Below are 4,872 nucleotides of genomic sequence, written 5' to 3'. Positions count from 1 at the left end.
TTAATATTTTATCTTCATAATATAATATATAATATTTATTCAAAGTATTTTTTTGTAAGAGTTATGCTACACATACATGTTTTTTTGGCTTACAAGTCTTACAAGTTGGGCCAAATCTAACAAAAACTACATTCACCCACTGGAGCGTGATAACACGCGTCACTCAACCATTTCTAAAGCGCGTTCTCACTCACCATTATGAAAAACACTTCTTCTTCATGTTCCTCCTTCTCCTTCTCCTCCTCCTCTTCCTTCTTCTTCTCCTTTTTCTTTGTATTTCTCTTCCTTTTTCTTCACGTGTTTCATCTTCATCGTTGTTTTTTATTACCGTTGTTGTTGCTGCATTTTTTTCCTTCTCCTCTTTCTATTGATTTTGCAATATTATATTTTTTTTCTCTTTGTTTGATTTTTTCTCCCAAAAAAATTATAAGAAAACGAAATAAGAAGATGAGAAAGAAGAAGCAGTAGAAGATGAAGAGGCAATAGAAGATGAAGAGGAGGAAGAGGAAGAGTTTTGAATTATGCAAAATTTATCAGAATAAAAATACACCCAAATATCTTCGTATTACACCCAAATATCTTCGTGTTACACTCAAATTTGCTGCAAATACAGAAAAATATTTTCTCTAATGCTGCGTTTTTTTTTTCTTCTTCTTTTTTCCCTTATTTCTTTCTTTCTTTTAGTTAAATGAATGTAAGTTCATCCTCTTTCAAGTAATTTTGCAGCATTATGTGTTTCTTCTTCTTTGTTTGATTTTTTTGTTTTTATTCTTGTTAAGAGAGTAAAACAAGAAGAAACTTGAGAAGGTAAAATAAAAAAAATATGAATTAGAAAAAAAAAGAAGAAAAAGATTGTGATGATGATAAAAAAAGAAGAAGAAATAGTAGAAGATGAGAAGGAGGAAGAGGAAGAGTGTTGAATTATGCAGAACTTATCAGAATAAAAATACACCAAAAATTCTTAAAATACACTTAAATATCTTCGTATTACACCCAAATATCTTCGTACTGCACCCAAATTTGCTACAAATACAGAAAAATATTTTCTCTAATGCTGCGTTTTTTTCGTCTTTTTTTTCTTATTTCTTTCTTTCTTTTAGTTAAATGAATGTAAGTTCATCATCTTTCAAGTAATTTTACAGCATTATGTGTTTTTTCTTCTTCTTTGTTTGATTTTTTTATTTTTATTCTTGTTAAGAGAGTAAAATAAGAAGAAACTTGAGAATATAAAATAAAAAAGAAAAGATGAATTAGAAAAAAAAAAGAAGAAAAAGATTGTGATGATGATAAAAAAAAGAAAAAACAGTAGAAGATGAGAAGGAGGAAGAGGAAGAGTGTTGAATTATGGAACTTATCAGAATAAAAATACACCCAAAAATTCTTAAAATAAACTCAAATATCTTCATATTACACCCAAATATCTTCGTGCTACACCCAAATTTGCTGCAAATACAGAAAAATATTTTCTCTAATGCTGCATTTTTTTCTTCTTCTTTTTTTCCTTATTTCTTTCTTTCTTTTAGTTAAATAAATGTAAGTTCATCATTTTTCAAGTAATTTTGCAGCATTATGTGTTTCTTCTTCTTCTTTGTTTGATTTTTTTGTTTTTATTCTTGTTAAGAGAATAAAACAAGAAGAAACTTGAGAAGGTAATATAAAAAAAAGATGAATAAGAAAAAAAAAAGAAGATGGTGATGATGATAAAAAAAAAAAAAGAAATTGTAGAAGATGAGAAGGAGGAAGAGGAAGAATTTTGAACTATCTAGAACTTATCAGAATAAAAATACACCCAAAAATTCTTAAGATACACCCAAATATCTTCGTACTACATCCAAATTTGTGGCAGAAAAATCTTTCCTCTAATGCTATATTTTTTCTTTTAAATTGAACCACACCTTAGCCTTGGATTCAAAATAATAATAAATTTCGTTATGGTTCAATTGACAATCTGAACCTAAATTATTTATTATTTTCAACAAACGAGATAACTGATGATGAAGGAGAAAGAGAAAACTAAAAGAGGAGAAAAAATTTCAATGAAAAATGAAAGAGGAAGAGAAGGAGGAGGAAGAGGTGGTGTTGATGACGACGATAACGAGAGAGAAAAATTACGAAGAAGAAGAAGAAGAGGAGGCACAGAGAAAAACGTAAAAAACGCGTGAATATAAATGACTTGTATGACTTGTATGGAAAAACGCTTGTATGTGGAGAATAACTCTTTTTGTAATGAATAAATTTAAAGATATGTTATTGTACACTACTATATAAAACGCCTACTATCGAATTTGCAAGAAGATTTGGAGGCTAATAATTTGGAAGGAAATAATGTTGAGGAGGCTTGCATGCATGATGAACCAGGTTGGGAGCAAGTTGTGAGGAAAGGTAAAACCAAGCTGGGTCAGAAGCAATCTAACAAGGTCCAAAGAGGCATTCAATCCAGAATCGATTCGGGTAGAGTAATCAGGCCCACCATTCACTTCTCTCACACGAATGGATCGAGCTCCTATCGTGCTAGGGTCGGGTCACGAGTCAAGGTCGGACACAGCGCTTCCCGTGTTGGTGAGACATCGATCTCCTCAACCCGACACACCCCAGTGCCTTGCGGGTCCTCTCTCCGAAAACGACCAAGGCCGGGGTCCCTACAGAGCTCGCCAATTGAGAAGAATGGAGGCACGGTGGTGGAAGCATCGTCATGTCTTCCTGCAACCGTGAAGGAGGGTGTTACCGTGGCGGTTCCATTGGAGAAGGAAGGCGCATTGCCGGCTGTTACTGCGTCGGTAGGCAGGATTAAGGAGATATTCCAGGGAGATCCGGCAAACCTGAAGGTCACGGGAGTCACTTCCGCTGGGCAAGCCTCGGTTGGAGGTTGGTGAAGCACTTTGATTCCCCAACAAGCTATGGGTTCAACTGTTGACGGAGAAATACCATTCTTCTAAGGATGATTGTTTTAGTCGGTCTCGAGGAAGTGGATCTTATGTTTGGAAGAGTATATGTCGAGCTTAGGATATCCTAAAGGAAGGTTTTAGTTGGTGCATTGGGGATTTGGAACAGAACTTTTGGTTTTCTAAATGGAGAAGAGAGGGGCGACTGTGTCAAGAGATGGATTATGTTCACATTTCTGATTCGGATCTCAGGATCTTGGACCTTTGGTCATCTGGACAGTGGAACCTTGAGAATATCTATTCTCCTTTGAATCAGTCTCTGCAGAGCAACATTAATTCTTACAACCCAGATGTTCAAACTGGTTCAGAGGTCGGTTGGTGTTGGACTGGTGCGGCCTCAAAGGTTTATGATGCTCATAGTGGTTATTTATGGCTCAGTAAGAAGATGTTTAGTTGGGAGGATAGGGGTAATTGGCTTTGGCTTTGGCGTCAACATGTTCCGGAAAAGCACAAATTTTTGGCCTGGCTATGTCTTCGGGAGGCTCTTCCTACTGCTGCATTTCGTTTTAGAAGGGGCATTTCGCACACGGATAGCTGTCCACGATGTTTCTCAAGTCAGGAGTCGGTTTTTCCTCAGTGGGTACCTTTAAGATTAATTGTGATGCTAGCTATCCTGGCAGTGGTGCTCGAGTTGGTTTTGCTTGTGTTAGCAGAGATTGGAAGGGAAGGTGGCAACGAGGCTGTCTGGGAACAATTGAGAGTCGTAGCATTTTGCAAGGAGAGTTGTTTGTTATTTGGAGAGGCTTTCTTTTAGCATGGGACTCGGGACAAAGAGACATTATATGTGAGACAGACTGTGTGGAGGCTTTTACTATTGTCAATAATTTACAAGATTGCTCTGGGTTTACTGATCCTTTTGTGTTAAAAATCCGAGATATCATGTCTTAGAAATGGCGTGCTGATCTTCGGTTGATCTTGAGAGATGCAAATACAGTAGCAGACATCATGGCAAAGACTGCAACGAGGACTATTTCTCCCCAAGTGGAGCTTTCATTGCCTTGGAAGGAGTTTGAGAGTAGTATTCAGCGGGACTGTCTTTCTTAAGCAGTTTCTTGTTTTTTTTTTTCTTTCTTAGTTTTTGTTTATTTTTCTTTTAAGTCACCAAAAATATAAAATTAAAGTCGATTAATATTTTTATTCAGATATTAATACATATTAATCTAGAAAGACTTTAAAAAACACAGCACACAAGAATGATTGGTATGGAACAATAATAATTGTTGAAAACAATGAGATTGGCAAAAACTAATGAAAAAATAAAATGTTAGACCACAGTTTATAATGGACGAGCAAGTAATAAATAATATGGGACATATATAAAAGGTTTAGCCACAAAAATTGTATAAATAGGTAGATACATTTGGTGACATGAAATCAACGTACCAACAAATACTAACATGAAACTAATATTATCCTCATAAAAGAAGTACTAATTTATTATGCAATGGTGTTTTGAATGAAAATAAATTTATTGCTGTAAATTATAAAAGAAGTACGGAGTACTCTTAAACTAAAATTTTTATTATAAATTTATTACAAAAAATATATTTATGTTTTAAATTTACGTAAATATTTGGGACCTTTTCTCTTACTATTATTCTTTATACACATATTTAGTATTGTCTTATCGCCACTGTTATATTACCTTATTCTCTTCTTATTTTTTATTTTCTTCTTCTTCTCTTTTCATTTTCTCGACCTTCACTCTATCATAATTAATTATCACCCAATACTATTATTATAACTCTCAATCTTATCTATCATTTTGATCTATAATCACCTATTGTGATAGCTTTTATGTGTTGTTGAAATTTTGATAAAATAATTTTTTTTGTCTCTCTTAAATATCTAGATGTATAAAAATTATAGTTATTTTCTTAATTTGCCTGATAAGTCATCTTATTAATTTATTAAAAGAAATTTATGACAT

This window comes from Arachis ipaensis, chromosome B08, assembly GCF_000816755.2.
Source record: "Arachis ipaensis cultivar K30076 chromosome B08, Araip1.1, whole genome shotgun sequence".
Lineage (NCBI taxonomy): Eukaryota > Viridiplantae > Streptophyta > Magnoliopsida > Fabales > Fabaceae > Arachis > Arachis ipaensis.
The sequence above is the reverse complement of the archived record's forward strand: the minus strand, read 5'-3'. Positions refer to the sequence as shown.